We start from the raw sequence: 20,903 nt of genomic DNA on the forward strand, positions 1-20,903 counted from the left end.
ACCTGGCCGTCCCTCTAAACTTTCAGCTCATACAAGGAGAAGACTGATCAGAGATGCAGCCAAGAGGCCCATGATCACTCTGGATGAACTGCAGAGATCTACAGCTGAGGTGGGAGACTCTGTCCATAGGACAACAATCAGTCGTATACTGCACAAATCTGGCCTTTATGGAAGAGTGGCAAGAAGAAAGCCATTTCTGAAAGATATCCATAAAAAGTGTTGTTTAAAGTTTGCCACAAGCCACCTGTGAGACACACCAAACATGTGGAAGAAGGTGCTCTGGTCAGATGAAACCAAAATCGAACTTTTTGGCAACAATGCAAAACGTTATGTTTGGCGTAAAAGCAATAAAAAAAAATGGTATATCAGCGCTGCTCAGTGTGCTACATATATAAAATAAGTGTTATAGCCGTGCTATGTGCTCCATAAAGTTAATATATATGTGTATACTTATAAATACATCCAAAATAGTGCAATACAATAAATAAATTCAATAATATTAAAGTGCTTCAGTGATAATTATGTATAAATATCGTAAAATTCCCAAACAAATTAATAAAAGTTCATATTATATTCCAAAGTGCTGCATGCTAGTCTCTGTGCAAAAAAAAAAAATATATATATCCACACAAAAGTGCTCAGTGCTTGCTTCGTGAAGCAAAAAGACATCCAAGGTGCCGGTGCTCTCAAACTGTGAGTGGGTGCTCCCCTCTCGGTCCCCTACTCACCAGACAATATTGTAATATACGCCTTAAGGATTACTCCTCACTGGTTAAGAACAGCAGACACCATCAAGCATCGGATTATATATCGGAGCGAACTCCAACCAGCACCATGCAGGATCAATATCCATACACGATAGTCATAGAAAAAGAATAGCTATCATTGTGTAGTATTTCAAACTTTTTATTCCACACGCTTAAAAAGAAATACACTTACAAGATCGTAGTCATAAATCAGCCTTCATGTTATCAAGCGGGACGCCAAACAATATCCCTGTGTTCCACCCGCCTTAACCCGGAAACCGGAACCGGAAGTTGCGTGATACGTAAGTCAGACGGCTTGACGTGTTTCGCTCCGCCAGTCAGAGCATTTTCAAAAGCGAATGCGTCATGCTCACGTACCACTATATATTTATCCCTCACACGCTCATTATCACAGTCACCTGGAGAAACCAGAAGTTGCCTACCGCCATCTTAGGACTCCCATTTCCGCTAGTTATCTATTAGCTACCATCTTGGATCACCCATACTATTTCTATTACTAGGGTGGGACCCTAGAATGCGGACTCAAATATTCTAATCTGTCAATATAAATCGATATCTTTATAATTTCTATATCAGTATAATGGATAACCATTATGAAAATTTATAAATTTACATAACTATAGATATCGTCAGCTCTGGTGTCTCCATGCAAGCTGTTTCAATGAGTATTTGATAGATAAATATATAACACCATATAAATACATTAATTACATAGAAATAAAAATATAACTTATATAATAACAAAGAAATTAATAAATAATTAATAATTCACCGCTTCCAATCTCATCTTTTGAAACTTCATATATATATACCTACTACAATAATTACAGTCACTCAAACCATGTATTACCTAAAATTTAAAACTGCATTAAAATATAAATAATTAGAGTAATTAAAAATTATTTATAAAACAATTAATATCCAACTCTACATTAAGACCTGAAGGCACCATGCTCTTAAGCTGCTGTATCCACCATGTTTCGTTTTGGGCTACTGCCCTTTTCATGTGTGTCCCTCTCCAATGGGGACTAATTTTGTCTATACCACAAAAAATCATTTTTATGGGGTCTTTATTGTGGAACATTCTGAAATGATTGGACAAGCTATGCTTGCGAAAGCCCTTCTTGATGTTACTTATGTGTTCCCTCAGCCTTACTCTTTGTTCTCTGGTTGTGCGACCCACATACTGCAGGCTGCATTCGCATTGTAACAGATAAGTAACGTGTGTGCTCCTACAAGAAATAAACTGAGAGATTTCATAATTATTTTTTGTAGTCCAAGAGTTAAAACCCTTTATGCTTGTCAGGACCCAGACTTGAACCTGGGACCTCCAGTGTGTCTGCCAATGACTCTACTTGCTGAGCCACCTGGAATGCTGGACAGCTTCTTGGACAAATCCTTGGACAAATCCTTGAATGATCCTGCTGTGAATCTTTATTACCTTGAACCTTGAACCCTTTGCTCCTCCCATGAACTCCCTGTTATAAGCCATGTCTTTGCACTCCCTGATTGCCAGAATATTGTGCCTTCAACAGCCGATATCTCGCTTGTCTCTCCTGCTGCCGTCCGTATCTTTGCTATCATCCGTTATCGACACTTGGCTTGTTTCTCGACGACGCTTTTGCCTAATCCCGACCTGCAACTACTTGTTACCGACCTTTGGCTATTCCTAGACTACGCTTCTGCTTGATCCGGACCTGCTATATCTGCTACTGGACCCTGGCTTGCGCACCTCCTGGTGGGGCGATCCTGAGGACCGCGACCTGGTACTAACACGCAGCAAAATCCATCTCCACCATCAGGAGCGCTGGTGAACACCAGTTAGTACTTAGATTCTGCACCTCAGGTGAGCCTGCGTCATCTGCCAGTGTGACCTGCCTGTGTTCCTATCTAGCTGGTTCCTGTGTAAGCTGCTATAGCTATTGGCCTTCAAGCCTGACTCCAGATCGTTACAGAATATTCTGGCCCAAAACATGGAGGCCGTTGTAGCAGCTGCTGTGGCTCCTTTCAGGGTACAAATCTCTGAGTTGCAGGCGTTTGGTACTACCTACCAGGAAAAGTTTGCTGAGTTACAAACTGAAGTGAAAGGGCTACAAGAGGACATCCTTGATCTGCACAGACAGTTGCAGGACATGCGTTCTCGAGATGCTGTTACGGTTGATACTAGCACACAAATGCCCCTCCCACTCAAGCTTAATGGCGACCATCACAATTACAGAGGTTTCCTTAATCAATGTCGTATATACTTTGAGATGCAACCTGCTGCATTTACTTCTAACAGGAAAAAGGTGCTGTTTATCATCAACCTCCTGACTGAGGAAGCCTTAGCCTGGGCCTCCCCTTATGTGGAGAAAGATGATGTCATCCTGGATAATTTCAATAATTTTGTGGCTGCCATGAATCAAGTTTTTCATGATCCTAACCGCTGCGCTACTGCTGAGGCAAAATTGCACAATTTACGGCAGGGAAGGCGCTCTGTTGCAGAGTACACAACTGAATTCAGACGTTGGATTTCAGATACCAATTGGAATCCAGCAGCGCAAAAGAGTCCGTTTCGTCAAGGACTCTCTGAGCAAGTAAAAGATGAGCTTGCCCGAGTAGAAAGCCCTGATGACCTTGAGGCCTTTAGCCCCGTACACACGTACCGATTGTCGGCCGTAAATATTCGGCCGACGACTGATCGGCCGATTGTAGGCTTGTTAGTATGATGCTTCCGACAGCCGACAGCGCACTTTCGGCCGAAAAGAATCTGTCGTGCAGGCATTAAAATTTTTGTTGGCCAACACCAGAACGGCCGATTGTTCGCCAGTCAGTACAGAATTCGGCCAACAATCAGCATATTTGCAAGACTGGGCATGCTCAGAGAAGAAAAAACACAGGGAAAGTTAACCATCACATGACATCACTTCTGCAGTCGGCGGACAAAATTCTTGTGCAGTCTTTTGCACTTTTCAGCGGACAGGACAGCCCTGGACAAAAGACGGCCGATCGAGAGAGGCAGGGAATTCTAGGCAGTAATGGTGGCATGCATTTTTCTACTACTCAGTATACTCCTAAGGGTCCAAGAGTTCTTCCAGGTTCTGACACTCCTGAACCTATGCAGGTGGATGCTATTAAAAGATCTATTACCACTCAGGAGAAAGAAAGACGACGTTCAGAAAACTTATGTCTTTATTGTGGAGAATCTGGGCATTACGCAATCAATTGTCCCAATAAATTTAAAAGAACAATTGCGGCAACAGATCTTAAGGTATCTGAACAAATAAACTCAATTTCTCAGTCTGTCTCTCCTTTGATTCAAAAAGCTCATAAAGTTAATTTGTTATCTTCTCATTTTGTCATCCCTGTAAAGCTTATCACTGAAAGCAGTAAAATACCTAGCTCCGCTATGCTGGACTCAGGGGCCGGGGGGAACTTCATGGACATTGAATTTGCCCAAAATAATAACATACAAGGAAGAAATAAATTTGTCCCAGTTGATATGGAAACTGTGGATGGCTCACCTTTGTCTTCAGGACCTGTTACCCACGAGACTGTCCCACTTGAACTCTTAATCGAGACTGACCATCAGGAGACTATCAGCTTTCAGCTGATCACATCGCCTAAATTCCCTATCATCCTGGGCATTCCTTGGTTCTCTATCCATAATCCTTCCATCAACTGGGAGACGTTCTTTAAAACTTACCTCTTACTATTGCAAAGAACATTGCAAAAGCTATTACCAAGTAAGCCCACCACCAACCCAGGACTCGCAAGCAGCTATGGTAACTACCCAGTCATACGAAGACCTGCCCCCACAATATCTTGAATTTAAGGATGTTTGTGATAAAAAAAATGCTGATCAGCTGCCTCCACATCGCTCTTATGATTGTCCCATTGAATTGCTTCCAGGGGCAGAGATCCCCTTTGGCCGTCTTTATTCCTTATCTGAACCTGAACTGAAGGTGCTCAGGGAGTGGCTTGATGAGAATCTAAAAAAAGGGTTTATTAGACACTCAACTTCTCCTGCTGGAGCGGCCTTATTCTGCGTAGAGAAAAAGGATTCCACCCTGCGTCCATGTATTGACTACAGGGAGTTAAATAGGATCACAATTAAAAATCGCTATCCACTTCCACTAATTCCAGAAAGACTTGAGAGACTACGCTCTGCCAAGCTCTTTGCCAAATTAGATTTACGAGGGGCATACAACCTGGTCCGCATTCGTCCCGGAGATGAATGGAAAACTGCTTTCAGAACCAGATATGGACATTTTGAGTCTTTGGTTATGCCTTTTGGACTTTGCAATGCTCCCGCAACCTTCCAACATTTCATTAATGATGTTTTTCGAGATTTGTTGGATCAGTTTGTAATAGCATATTTGGATAATATTCTTATTTTTTCTGATAATTTGGAAGAACACCGCAAGCACGTCTGTACTGTCTTTGAGAGACTAAGGCAGAATCAACTTTACATTAAACTAGAGAAATGCGAGTTTGAACAAACTAAGATCCAGTTCTTGGGATACATCATTTCTTCTGAAGGAGTGAGCATGGATCCCGATAAGATCAAAACAGTGGTGGATTGGCCTGTCCCTAAGAATGTTAAGGAAATACAGCGATTTGTTGTATTTGCCAACTTTTACAGAAGATTTATAAGGAACTTCTCCAAGGTAATTGCTCCAATTACGCAGCTGACAAAGAAGGGGGTGCCCTTTTTGTGGTCACCAGAGACACAGGCCGCCTTTACTAAATTAAAGACTCTTTTCACTTCTGCACCAATACTGGTACATCCAGATCCAGAGCTACCTTTCATCGTAGAAGTGGATGCTTCAGATTCTGCTGTGGGAGCTATCCTTTCTCAGCGAATTGGCGAAAAAATGCAGCTCCATCCTTGTGCTTATTTCTCCCGACTGATGTCTTCTGCTGAGAAGAATTATGACATCGGAAACAAGGAGCTGCTGGCAATTAAGGAAGCATTTTCTGAGTGGAGGCTTCTGTTGGAAGGGGCTAAGCACTCTGTAACCGTTCTCACGGATCATAAAAATTTAGAATTTATTCGTTCTGCCAAAAGACTGTCATCTAGACAAGCACGTTGGATCCTATTCTTCTCCAGGTTCAATTTTGTTATTTCGTGCCGCCCTGGGTCAAGGAACGGTACGGCTGATGCTCTATCGCGGATGTTGTCTGGGCCTCTCCAGGAAAGCAACTCCGAATGTACGATTCTGTCTCAAAATAACTTTCTAGGGGCCACAAGTTCTAAAACCTTTTTTAATCTTCTTAAGGAGGGGTATGAGAATGACCCACTTCTTAATCATCCTCCTAGGAACATTAATCTCAAATACAAGAACAGCTTTTGGACTCAAGCGCATCGCCTCTATGTACCTGAATCTGTTCGGGTAGAAGCCCTCAAATTGGTTCATGACTCTAAACTTGCTGGTCATTTTGGGGTTTCTAAAACAGAAGAACTCTTATCACACACCTTTTGGTGGCCTGGGTACAAGAAGGATGTCAAGAGATATGTGGCCTCGTGTCTGACATGTGCTCCCAATAAGACACCCCGATCTTCTCCTTTGGGGTTACTTCAACCACTGCCTGTTCCATCAACACCACGGGGGTCAATTTCTATGGATTTTGTGGTTGATCTTCCCCTTTCAAAAGGAATGACCACTATCCTGGTAGTTGTTGACCGTCCCACTAAGATGGCTCATTTCATACCAGTTAAAGGTGTACCCTCAGCGGAGCATACTGCAGAAGTAATGGTTCGAGAAGTTTTTAAACTACATGGAATTTCTGATGATGTAGTGTCCGACAGGGGAGTACAGTTTACCTAAAATTTTTGGAGACATTTTTGCTCAGCTTTGGGTGTAACAATTAATCTTTCCTCAGCTTTTCATCCTCAGTCAAATGGTCAGACCGAGAGGACCAATCAAACTTTGGAGCAATACCTTCGATGTTTTGTGAGTTATCTTATCTGCAGGATGATTGGGTTGACTACCTTCCTACAGCAGAGTTTGCTTATAATAACTCTAAACATAGCTCCACTTCCCAAAGCCCCTTTTTCTTGAACACCGGATATCATCCAGTTTTTATTCCAAATCTCCCTATCTCGACTCCAATTCCTGCTGTTACCGACAGATTAACTACATTACAAAACATTCAAGAGAAACTGATCGATACATTGAAGAAAGCCCAGGAATATTACAAGAAAACCGCTGACAGACATCGTAGATCAAGTCCCACCTTTCTCGTAGGTGACAAAGTTTGGTTATCTACCAAAAATTTGAAGGTTCATGTTCCGTCTGCCAAATTGGGTCAAAAGTTTGTAGGACCTTTTGAGATTTCCGCTCAAATCAACCCAGTCACCTTTCACTTAAAACTTCCTGACAATATGAAGATTCACCCGGTTTTTTACATATCACTATTCAAACCGTTTCATGAAAATCCTTTTTCGGGAAGAAGTCATCCCCCTCCTCCACCTGTGGATGTTCAGGGTGAAGAAGAATTTGTGGTGGAGAGAATTCTTGACTCCAGGATCTTTAGGAACAAGTTACAATATCTGGTCCAATGGGAAGGATATGGGCCAGAGGAAAATTCTTGGGAGCCTGAAGAAAATGTTCATGCCCCTGCTTAACAAGGGAATTCCACCAAAGATTCCCTCTTAAACCTGGTCCTAAGACATCCTGGGTGGAGGGGAGCACTCTCAGGACCCGGACATGAACCTGGGACCTCCAGTGTGTCTGCCAATGACTCTACTTGCTGAGCCACCTGGAATGCTGGACAGCTCCATGGACAAATCCTTGAATGATACTGCTGTGAATCTTTATTACCTTGAACATTGAACCCTTTGCTCCTCCCATGAACTTCATGTTACAAGCCATGTCTTTGCACTCCCTGGTTGCCAGAATATTGTGCCTTCAACAGCCGATATCTCGCTTGTCTCTCCTGCTGCCGTCCGTATCTTTGCTATCATTCATTATCGACACTTGGCTTGTTCCTCGACTACGCTTTGCCTAATCCCGACCTGCAACTACTTGTTACCGACCTTTGGCTATTCCTAGACTAAGCTTCTGCTTGATCCGGACCTGCTATATCTGCTACAGGACCCTGGCTTGCTCACCTCCTGGTGGGGCGATCCTGAGGACCGCGACCTGGTACTAACACGCAGCAAAATCCATCTCCACCATCAGGAGCGCTGGTGAACACCGGTTAGTACTTAGATTCCGCACCTCAGGTGCGCCTGCGTCATCTGCCAGTGTGACCTGCCTGTGTTCCTATCCAGCTGGTTCCTGTGTAAGCTGCTATAGCTATTGGTCTTCGAGCTTGACTCCAGATCGTGACAATACTTCTACTCTTATCTCTATGACAAGTTTTGCAGGCTACACACCTCCCACATTTGTAGAAGCCTGTTTGGTCCAAAAAAGTTACCAATTTTTTTGGAGGGTTGGGGACACTTTTTACTATTCTGTCTTTTAAAATTGGAGGTCTTCTGTAGATACATTTAGGTTTACCTGGCAAGATTTCTTTATACACAGGGTCTCTTAGCAAAATACCCCAATGTTTCTTAATACTCTTTTCCACCTGTCGGTATTGCTGGTTAAATTCAGTACAAAAAGCAATATCAAAAGTCTTATTTGGTTTAGATTTACTGGCCAATAATCCTCCTCTATCCATATCTTTAACCTGTCTTTTTACTTTGTCTAGCTGGGATTTCTTATAACCTTTTTCTATAAATCTCTGGATTAATACCTCCGATTGTTGTTCATAATCTGTGTCTCGGTTACAATTTCTTTTAATCCTAAGTAGCTGGCCCTTTAGGACTGCTGAAATCCATTGTGGATGATGCCCACTGCTAGTAGGAATGTAACTATTCCGATCCGTACTTTTAAAATAAGTTTTTGTAAACAGATGTGGGCCATTTTTAAAAATTTTAAGATCCAAATAATTTACTTCATCCTTACTAAAATTTTCTGTAAAAGTAATTCCATAAATATTATTGTTAATACCTGACATAAAATTCATAAAACCATCTTGAGACCCCTCCCAGATAATAAAAATATCATCAATGTATCTTTTGTACATAATTAGGGAGGGGTGGGGCCTATTAAAAATTGACTCCTCTTCCCATTTGCTCATAAACAGATTTGCTACTGTGGGGGCATGTTTAGCCCCCATGGCAACTCCCTTAGTCTGATTAAAAAACTGACCATCATGCCAGAAATAGTTATTCTCTATGGCTGTATTTAAAATGTCTAATAAAAATTTAATTTGATGTTGTGGGAGATTAGATTTATTTTTCAAGGCCCATTCGACAGCTTTACTGGCATCCCTCTGCTTAATATTTGTGTATAGAGAGTTGACATCTATACTGGGCAGTATCGTACTCCCAGATATTTTAATATTATTAATTTGGTTCATGAGATCTCTACTATCTTTCAGGTATGCCGGGCAACCTGTGCCAATGGTTGGAGGTAATAGTCCACATATTCTCCCACTCTGGAGTATAGGGAATCCACTCCATTGACAATGGGCGCCCTGGTGGATTATTCATACTCTTATGTATTTTTGGGTTGTGATAGATTATTGGCATTTTTGGTGCATCCGGAATTAGGTATCTTGCCTCTTTTTTATTAAGAATCCCATCTTTCTTTTTTGTCAGCATTGCTTTTAATTTTTTGACAGGATCACCTTTTAATTTGGTGTAAGTCTCCTTATCACCCACTAGGCGATTTAATTCTGCAATATAGTCTTTTTTGTCCATCACCACTATTCCTCCGCCTTTATCTGCTGGCCTTATGATGATGTCATTGGCTTTTTCCAACTGTTTAATGCTTTGTTTAATTTCCTTACTTCCTTTAACTGGGTGAATGGAGATATTATCAAGATCCTGTTCCACCATCATCTTGAATACCTCCAAGCACTGATTACTTGCATTTTTGGGGTTAAAGGTTGATTTATTTCTCAAACCGCTGTGTATAAAATCATCCTCTTGTAATAAATTAGTAACTGGTTTATTAAAATAATGTTTTTAATATTTAAAACTCTAATAAATTTATGCAGGTCAATAAAAGTCTTAAATTTATTTAGTTGTTTGGGCACTGCGTATTTTAATCCCTTATCCAAAATCTTTAATTCATCTTCGTTAAAAACTTTACTACTTAAATTAAAAATGCCCGAGCCTATCCTTCTCTTTTCCTTTTTCCTCTGCCCCCCTCTGCATCCTCTCTTCTTTCCTCTACTCCTGTAGGCTGGTGTGTGGGTTGACCCCTGTATGGACCTCTGTATGGACCCCTCGGTCTCCAATAGTATTGGCCCCTTGGAGGGCCCCCATATTGGCCCCTTCTCCTGTGGCCACCACGTCCTCTCCCTGGAGGTCTGCCATGTTCCCGTTCCCAAAAATCCCCTCTATAAGGAGATCTATGGTATTGCTTATTCTCATGATATCTATAAAATGTAAAAGCAACACAGCTCATCACCCTGAACACACCATCCCCACTGTCAAACATGGTGGTGGCAGCCTCATAGTTTGGGCCTGCTTTTCTTCAGCAGGGACAGGGAAGATAGTTAAAATTGATGGGAAGATGGATGGAGCCAAATACAGGACCATTCTGGAAGAAAACCTGATGGAGTCTGCAAAAGACCTGAGACTGGGACGGAGATTTGTCTTCCAACAAGACAATGATCCAAAACATAAAGCAAAATCTACAATGGAATGGTTCACAAATAAACATATTCAGGTGTTAGAATGGCCAAGTCAAAGTCCAGACCTGAATCCATTTGAGAATCTGTGGAAAGAACTGAAAACTGCTGTTCACAAACGCTCTCCATCCAACCTCACTGAGCTCGAGCTGTTTTGCAAGGAGGAATGGGCAAAAATTTCAATCTCTCGATGTGCAAAACTGATAGAGACATACCCCAAGCGACTTACAGCTGTAATCGCAGCAAAAGGTGGCGCTACAAAGTATTAACTTATTTTGCACGCCCAATTTTTCAGTTTTTTATTTGTTAACAAAGCTTGAAATATCCAATACATTTTGTTCAACTTCATGATTGTGTCCCACTTGTTGGTGATTCTTCACAAAAAAATTACAGTTTTATATCTTTATGTTTGAAGCCTGAAATGTGGCAAAAGGTCACAAAGTTCAAGGGGGCCGAATACTTTCGCAAGGTACTGTGTATATATATATATATATATATATATATATAAAAATACAGTATATATACAGTAGATATATATATATATATATATATAATATCTACAGTATATATATATCTACAGTATATATATATATATATATATATATACACACAATAATACTCAATAGTGCAAAAACTCTCTTACGATGCACCTTTCTCACACCTTCGGGGTAAATATTGGCCACTGATTATCACCTCCTCCCTTGTTCATCTTGGATGGGTACTGTCCCTTTAAATGTTCGTCAATCCACAATGTGTTACTGTGAATGCTCAAATCAAGGATGGATCCACCATAGTTCATTATTCTAAAACATTCAGGTCTTTTATTAAATGTAAAAGTAATACGCTCACATATAGATTAGAAGTAAAAGTAAAAAAAAGTGTAAACAAGTGAAAACTACAGAACACAGTTTAAAAAAAACAAAATAGTGTCCCTCAATGTAAATCCATCATCAATCACGATGCCCGCCGACCCAAAAAATAGAATAAAATGAAAAACCACTTCGCCACTTAAGAGGCTACCCGCCGTATGCCCGATCTTCAGCTTTGACAGTACTTTTATAGGCAAGGGGCAGGGCAACTCAGCTATGTCACCCAGTGGCACTGCCCCCTTCTGACGTCACGTGATGCCAGAAGGTGCAGTGCTACCGGGTGACATAACCGGGTGGCCCCACCCCTTGCCTATAAAATAACTGTCAAAGCTGAAGATCAGGCATATGGTGGGTTTTGGGGGAAGAGGCCCTTGTTCCCATCAACATGGGGACAAGGTGCTTTGGGGGGCTTCAGGAGGGGGGGGTGCTCGCTCGTTTCCCTCCCTTTCCTGGCCAGCCAGGTTAAGCAGGCTACATGTTCGGATAAAATTCTGGTATGGATTTTGGGGGGGGGGGGGGCCCACACTGTTTTTTTAAACAATTTTGGCATGGAATTCCCTTTAAAATCTGTACCAGACCCAAAGGGCTTGGTATAAATTTTGGGGGGGACCCCACGCCTTTTTTTTTTAATTCTGTCTTTGGCCAATCATGGCTCTGACAGGACATTGTGCTGTGACTGGCCAAAGCATACAGGTCAGGTGCATGCTTTGGCCAATCACAAGCACCTAATGCACTGCGATCGCACAGTGCATTATGGGGCACTCATCGGTGGGCAAAATTCCCGCGGAGTGCCCCATTTATTTGTGTGTTCACCAAACACACGAACACCCGATGTTCGAGTCGAACATACAGCCCATCCTTAATTTTTAACATGACACACATCAGCAATCTTGTAATGAAGAAATCAGCATTCAAATGTATCCAACTGAGAAATCACTCAAAATATTGTAGTACTTGCTTTTTTTTTAACCACTTTAAGACCAGAGGATTTAGCTGCTCAATGACCAGGCCCTATTTTGCGATTCAGCACTGCGTTATTTTAACGGACAATTGCGTGGTCGTGCAACGCTGTACCCAAATGAAATTTACTTTCTTTTTTTCCCCACAAATAGAGCTTTCTTTTGGTGGTATTTGATCACCTGTGCGATTTCTATTTTTTGCGCTATAAACAAAAAAAGAGCGACAATTTTTTAAAAAATAACAATATTTTTCACATTCTTTTATATGAAATTCTCAAAAAAAATGTAAAAATCAAAATTTTTTAACATTTTAGGCCAATTTATTTTCTGCTACATTGCAATAAGCGTATTTTGATTAGTTTGCGCAAAAGTTATTGCGTTTAGTAACTACGGGAAAGATTTATGTCATTTTTATTGTTTTTTTTTTTTTTCTTACTAGTAATGGCGGCGATCTGCGTTTTGCACCATTGCGGCGGACAGATCGGACCCCTAACTGACATTTTTGACACTTTTGGGGGTACCAGTGACATTATTACAGTAATCAGTGCTAAAAATATGAACTGTTACTGTAAAAATGACACTGGCAGAGAAGGGGTTAAATGTGACCCTTGGGGCGTGATTCTAACTGTAGAGAGCGTGGCTTGTGAGATCATCACAGAGACATGTCATCCTATATAGCAGGATCACATAGCCTCTGTGATCATCTAAGGGAAAATGACAGACAGCTGTGTTTACATCAGCCGTCTGTCCTTCTCTGTCAGTGGCGGGAGATCACGAGTGGTTGGCTGCCATCGGAGCTGCTGGTCACACGCACTGGCTCCCCAGCTGACGAGCACTCGCCCCCTAGAGTCTCCTGAGCGAGCGACGTAGTACTACGTCGCTTAACCCAGGAGTGGCTGCCTGCTGCAGTAAAACTGCAGTGGGCGGTCACTAAGTGGTTAAACAAGTTTAACAGGTTTAAAGTAGAACTTCACTCTCTCAGTCAACATTGACTATTTTTAATCATTATGCTTCTAGCTTCAATTAATAGATAGGAAGGTATATTACATTTACTTGTTTTAAACTTTTTTTAACATTTTTTCCAGTTACTTCCTGGAAGTAAATGCTACATGAATCATCTGCTATTACTCAAGATGGCCACAGCCAGAAATGCTAAGGGGTGTTTTTCAACGTGATTTCTCAACAAAATAAAGCATGGAGACATGGGTGGATGGGGAGTTTGCATTCAATAATAAATATGAACTGAATAGTGTTTTTGGTTTGTGGTGCTTAAGTGCAGTTTAGTTCCGCTTTAATAGCATGCAGTTTATTCTCCAACTATTTTAATAGTGACTTATCCATTGTTGAGACCTATGCCTGGCCTGTATAAGCAGATATAATGACTGTGGACAGACTTCATCGGATAGCCGAACTCACCAAAACACATCTTTTTCCATCCACGTAGGTTTTATTGCAAGCAGTAGATATACCAGACAACAAAATGTGGCAGATGATTTAAAGATGATATTTTGCAGGTCAAAACATGGTAATGTGTTCCCAGATGCAGGCAGATTGCATGAGGCCTATACAGAAGTGGCCACCTTCAGCCCCACAAGAATAAAAAAAGGAAGAGTAAGTACATCACATGTGAGAGGGAACACAGAAGGGAAAGACAGAAAGGACAGATGCAACAACCAAAACAACCACAAGATGGCAGTATAATAACCAATTATATGGAAGTCAAATAACAATGGCTTATTAAAATTAACTATATAAATTCTCAAAACATGTGTAACAGCACACAGTTTCTCTGGAAGCTCCAGCTAGTGTGGGGAGTCTCTCCCCAATGGATACTAGAGTACTTTATTTCCAGTAGGATGGCCCCTTTTGTGTTTGAACCTTGGATCCCCCCCAACTGTTCGCCTGTGTTCAAAAATCATATAGGATATCCATGCTAAAACATATAAATTACAAATGAGCGGCTGCATAAGCAATCTGTGACACTAGATGCAAGAATTGTGATAAATATATGAAGCAGTGCTAAAAAATGTAACTCAGTATTGTGAAAACACTAAATGAATCAATGTAATGACATTAAATTTATTAGGTGAAAAATGTGTATAAAGAAATCACACCAAATATATCCATATGCCCATAGGAGCCAATACACAAGGGCTAAAAAGAAAAGATATGTGAAACAAGAAAGTTCAAAGGAAACAAATTGTCCACGAGTCACATGCTCCACCTGTGTCCCCACAATCATAATTCATAGTGCTTCCAACACCAGGTGACACCAAGTACTAAAGCCTCTTACCTGATCCTGTGGACCATCATATGGTATGGTCAAATGCACGTGTTACATCTCCTTATGAAGGCAAACTCTAAAGCACCAAACGTGATCCAGTAAGGATTAGTTCATCAGCAGGATGAAAAATAAAAAGCATATACGCCCATAGTGTAACCCATAAAAAACATTTATCCAAAAATAACAAGTGAAACTTACAAAAGGAATCTCATTAAGCAAACCCTTAGGCAATAGGTTAAAAAAAAAAAAAACTTGCATATAACAATAAAAACAAATACAATTGCTCTACCAAAAAGCAGCAGGCTGATTAACAAGCCTGCATGATGACGAAGCGTCGTAGCCACGCCCAACTAGTTTCGCCAAAGAGATGACATCCTCTGGGGACTAGCTTACCTGTTCACCTGTGTCACCAGAACTACCCTGGGCTAACACTGAGAGGGATGATGTTTATGAGAATAAACACAGGTAACTGCTTGTACAACATATTCTGAACTGTTTTACTGAGCTAGACCCTGCTTAACCAGCTAGACCCTCCTTATGTTAAAGAGTTTAAAAGTAACTATGCTGTGTAGAACCATGTTACCCTACATAAAGCCACAGAGACATTGCTGTGAAGAGTCTATGTTTATGCACCTTTATCAATCTGTTTGGTATTATTTTGCAATGCATGCATGCATGCATGCTGTCTGCCTTCCTGAACCTGTTTTGCAATATTGCTCTTAATGTTCACCTGTTTAGTAAACTGCAAGTTACAATCACTCTATCTGATCATTTGGCCAATACCTATTCTGTTAAACCTGGCCAGTAGTACTTCTCCAGAGGGTAGTAGGCAATCTACTACCCCTGCACTTAATGACCTCTTAATTCTGGCAGGATTCCTGCTGCAAAAATTACATAGAATGACCCAGTTGATTGAGTCAAGAGATTTTGGGGCCTCAAATGGGATCCTGCCTGCTCAACAGGCAGAACTGGCCTTTAACGCCCTTGAGGTGGAAGCGAGAAGGGTTATACTGCATCTCCAGTGGGAGACAGGGACTCCCTTGACAACATACAGTAGCTAGCCGGGGGCATTTTCTGCATGAATTGGGTTTGTGCAAGATCATACAGTATATTGTCTCACCTTCTCTTTCCTGTGCCCAAGCTAATTTCAGTCAATGGTTAAACAGTATAAACAATATGTAAATATTAACAATACCGGTAAGGGTAATCTGCCTGGCTTTACAGCTAAAAACATAGAAACAGCATGATAAAATGTAAGCAAGACGAGGATCATGAAAGGCCTGGGACACCATGGCATACAACAGAAAACAAAGTTCTGTGCCACATTTAGCACACCACAATGAAAGGTGAGCATGGCAACACTGTGGTTAACAGTGGAAGTGGCTTGAACTGGGATGAATAAACAGGACCTGTGCCTATACTCTGTATGCACAGCATACATATGCTTCAGTCCTGGAATACTGAGAATACTGCTAAATCACTGTACCACAAGTGACATTCTCACAGGCACACATAAACCTCAGAACAAAGGATCATTAAAAATCAAACTTTTCCATTACAAGTGCTTTTCTGCACACAAAAAATGTATAATTTTGTCTGATCCTAGCTGAAAGAGGAACTTAATCACACCAGCAACTGTTAAGCCAATGAACATTTTGGTCAGGGCTATATAATGTACATCATATTGTATGGAGTGCAGGAGTCAGGAATATATAACATATAACAGGGTGAACAGAGTGCAGCAGTGAGCATGAGAGGGGTAGTGAGGGAAAGACAGAGGGGGGAGAGAGCTAGGAAGAGAGAGGGGAAGGGAGGGAAAAGAAAGTAGGGAAGAGCAGGTGTTAGAAGATCTTTGCCACCAAGGTGGATTTGCCAGTCTGCCTTCATTATTTCAATGGGGCTGTGCTAGTTCAAAGGAATGCCTTTCGGGCAGAACAATGCCCGACTTTCCAGACAAGGCATATTCCCCAATCCAGAGAAAGTAAAAAACAAACAGGAATGGAAGTCTCCTTCAACTGAATTCAGATATTTTCTCCAGCTGGCAGGGTATTATTGGCTTTTCATCAAGCACAACATCCATCACCATTCCCTGATCCCTACTTGGGGTAGGCCAGAAGGGGGCTACATGAAAGTGGAATAGCAATCAAAACAACAACAGGCATTTCACCTCTTGAAGCAGCTGATGCCTGGTCTCAAGCTTACCTTGGCTGACTTCTCCCTTCTATTAGGGCTAATAACTAAGCTAAATACTCAGGGCCTGGGGAGCACACTCTTGCAAGTACAAGGTGCAATGAAGAGAGTCATCACCTTTGACAGTCTAAGTGTATATGTAACAGAGAGGGAACCTTCAATATGTAGCTGTTGGCTTTGCTGACTACCTGACAGAAGCCAAGTTTAAGTTGTTCAAGAACAGTTATGTTCAAGAACAGCTCCCAGTTTGGCAGGATAAGCTTTGAGTTTAAGGAAATTTGTTCTACAGGGGTTTTGAGAATTCAGCTTGGGAAGGGGGGGGGGGGGTGTCAGGGTGATAATGCAGGCTATAGCACTGGTTTTGTGGAGTCTGAGTCCCTCTCAGAAGTCGGTGTGAGTTTTAGCCTGTAAATTATAGAAGCCCTGGGATGGACAAATTCCAAAAACTTGTAGAACATGATCTTATCAATTTGGCAGTCAAAGCATCCACTGACTCTATACATCAGGATAATCTAACTAAAAGAGAAAGAAAGGCACTTAAAACCTATAAAGTGACAAATCTATAATTATTTGTGATGCTAATTAGAGAGGTTTAGTGGTCATTATAAATGTAGATATGTACAGGCGGAAGGCAGAGAGACAATTATCTGTTACTGACACCTATACCAGATTAAAGGGTGACCCCAGTTTTAAAATTGTTTTACTGATAAGGGGGTAAATATGGGCATCTTTACTGTTAAAAATGTATCAAATTTATTACCTGAATAACCAGTTTTGTCCACGTTTTACCATCTGCCAAAAATACACAAGGGGTTAAATCCGCTTCATGGTAGACCGATAATTTCAGGAATAGGCTCTCTTAACGAGAGACCGGGACAGTGGCTTGATAAATAACTTCAACCCGTTGTCCAACAGCTTCCCAGCTATTTGAAAGATACTAATCACCTTTTTGATATTGAGAATGGTCTCCAGTGGGATAATGACTCCATGTGGATCACATGCGATGTGGCGAGTCTTTATTCATATATACCACACAACCTCTCCACAGAAGCCATATCGTTCTACATGGAGCAATTCACCGATCTCCCCATTGAACAGCGTATGTATATCCTTGATGTTCTCGAGTATCTCCTTACCCATAATATCTTTGTCTTCAACAAAGAGTTCTATCTCCAGCGATGTGGTGCCGCTATACATGGGTTGGTAGGAGTGGTCCCGCATCTATGGGGGGGTGAACCCCTTTATGTCTTATATAAAAATATTTTTTTGGTATATTGATGACCTGCTTTGTTTTGTCAACAGAAGATTGGGTAGTTTGGAGAATTTTTGCAGTATCTCTTCATTTTGCTGGCCAGTCAGATACACTAACAGTTTCTTTTTTCTTTTCTGTTTTAAATGTGCATTTAACTGGGGATATGGATAAGGTTACTACCAGCCAATATAGGAGATCCCTGTCAGGCAATACATTATTGCTAGCACAATCTGCACATCCTAAACACACCATTAAAAGTTGGCCAGTTTCTGCAGATAGGTCATATCTGCAGTAATCAAGGAGACTATGAGTGGGTGGCTTCTACTCTTTACCAATGCTTCATGCAGAGAGGGTACCCTAAATGGATGCTAGACAGAGCTTATACGATTGCAGATTCTAAACGCAGGAAGCAACCCTTAAAAGGCAATATGTATACATGTGAGGAAAAGGCATCAAACAATTGTACACTTACTTTCTCTACACCTTTTAGTTTAGAGTTCAATGCAATTAGGAAAATTGTAAGGCCCCTTTCACACTTATGCAACGCGTTTTTACCGCGATTTTGCGGCGCAACTTTGACGTCGCGATTTTGACGCGATTTTGAAAGCAATGGCTATGGCTATGGCTCAAAACGCATTTAAATTGTGCCAAAGTAGTGCAGGAACTACTTTGAAGTTGGTGCGACTTCAAAACGCACTGATATGAATGGGGCTTATTGAAAATAATGGAAAACGACTTGTCATGCGATTTTGGGGCCTTAACCAATATTTATTTGTTTTGTTTGAGGATAAAACATGGGCTGAACTCCTAAAAGATGGCATTAACATTGTCTCACGGAGAGCTCCAACCCTGGTTAATTCACAAACTTCTTTAATCCCACAAATAAACAAACAACCACTTGGCTACATTGTAAAAGGAACTATTGCTGTGCCAGTACATCATGCCCCACATGTGCGCATGTTTTGAAAGGTGATACTTTTAGTTCATCAGTGGAAAATAAGACATAAAATTGATTCATTTTTAAATTGCAGTTCCACATATGTGAATTATTTGATCACCTGCAAAACATGTCACATTCAATACCTGGGGGCACACAATCAGGCGACTTAGAGACCGCTTTTATGAACATCTCCAAAGAGAAGAACCTTTCAACCAATGTAGCCCATCACTTTAGAAATTACCATGCAGGGGATCTCTCAGCATTGCAGGTTCAGGTCACTGAAAAAGTTAAAACTCCTAAAAGGGGTGGTGATGTATTTCAGCTTCTCTGCAAACAAGAGGCGTTTTGGATATTCCACTTAAAAACCCGAATTCCACAAGGCCTGAACCACGAATGGGACATTTTTTATTTTTATGAGTATAGATGGAATTACATTATTCTTTTTGATAGCTATGATTAAGGCTCTGTTCACATATTGGGCAACAGGCACCCCGTGATTCTGTTTGCGCAATTTTAAAGAAAAAGATCTTCAAAATATGAATACATCTGAATAGAGTAGTGTATGTGTAGTGCCCAGTAGAGGTGTACCGAACTGTTCGCCGGCGGACAGTTCCCGGCGAACTTAGCATGTTCGCGTTCGCCGCTGCGGGCGAACATATGCGATGTTCGGTCAGCCCCCTATAATACATCATTGAGGCAAACTTTGACCCTGAACTTCACAGTCAGCAGGCACATTTCCAGCCAATCAGCATACCTCCCTCCCACACCCTCCCACCTCCTATAAATAAGCAAGGGCAGCATCCATCTTAGATCATTCTGAAGCAGTGTGTTAGTGAGAGCAGGGAGAGTGCTGCTGCTGCTGTTAATAGCTAGGGACAGTTGTTAGTCAGTGTTCCTGGTCTTGCTAGTCAGTGTTCTTGGTCCACTACTGCTGTAAGGACAGCATCCTGACAGCACCCCAAAAAGCCCTTCTAATTTATATATATATATATATATATAATATATATATATATATATATATCTAGTGTCCCCAAAAGCCCTTTTAAGGGCTGGTAATTGAGTTTTTTCTTTTTATATATATATATATATATATATATATATATATATATATATATATCATCTAGTGTCCCCAAAAGCCCTTTTAAGGGCTGGTAATTGAGTTTTTTTTTTTAATATATATATATATATATATATATATATATATATATATATATATATATATATATATCTATTGTACACTGCAGTTGCCTGCCCGCTGTGTGTGAGAGGCCACAGACCCACCACAGACTGTACTGTGTGCACACCACACTCATTTCGGGTGGCACAGGCACAGTACCTTGCATTTAAAAATTTTTTTTTTTTTTCCTCTGTCATAATTGCAGTGAGTGCTGTGTCAGGTCCACAGAGTGCACTGTACCCACTGCAGTGCACTGCCCACCACTGATATATATACGGTGGCACAGCAGCTTGCAAAGTAAAAAAATATATATTTTTTTTATAATTGCAGTTGCCTGGGTGCCAGTGACTGTCAGGTCCACAGAGTGTACTGTGCCCACTGCAGTGCCACTGCGTGCCCACTCACCACTGATATATACGGTGGCACAGCAGCTTGCAAATTAAAAATATATATATATTTTTATAATTGCAGTTGCCTGGGCTGCCAGTGACTGTCAGGTCCACAGAGAGTGTACTGTGCCACTGCCCACCCACCACTGATATATACGGTGGCACAGCAGCTTGCAAAGTAAAAAAATATATATTTTTTTTATAATTGCAGTTGCCTGGGTGCCAGTGACTGTCGGGTCCACAGAGTGTACTGTGCCCACTGCAGTGCCACTGCGTGCCCACCCACCACTGATATATACGGTGGCACAGCAGCTTGCAAATTAAAAATATATATATTTTTTTATAATTGCAGTTGCCTGGGCTGCCAGTGACTGTCAGGTCCACAGAGTGTACTGTACCCA

Source organism: Pelophylax lessonae (genome assembly GCF_965119305.1).
Source record: "Pelophylax lessonae genome assembly, chromosome: 4".
In the NCBI taxonomy this organism is placed as follows: Eukaryota; Metazoa; Chordata; class Amphibia; order Anura; family Ranidae; genus Pelophylax; species Pelophylax lessonae.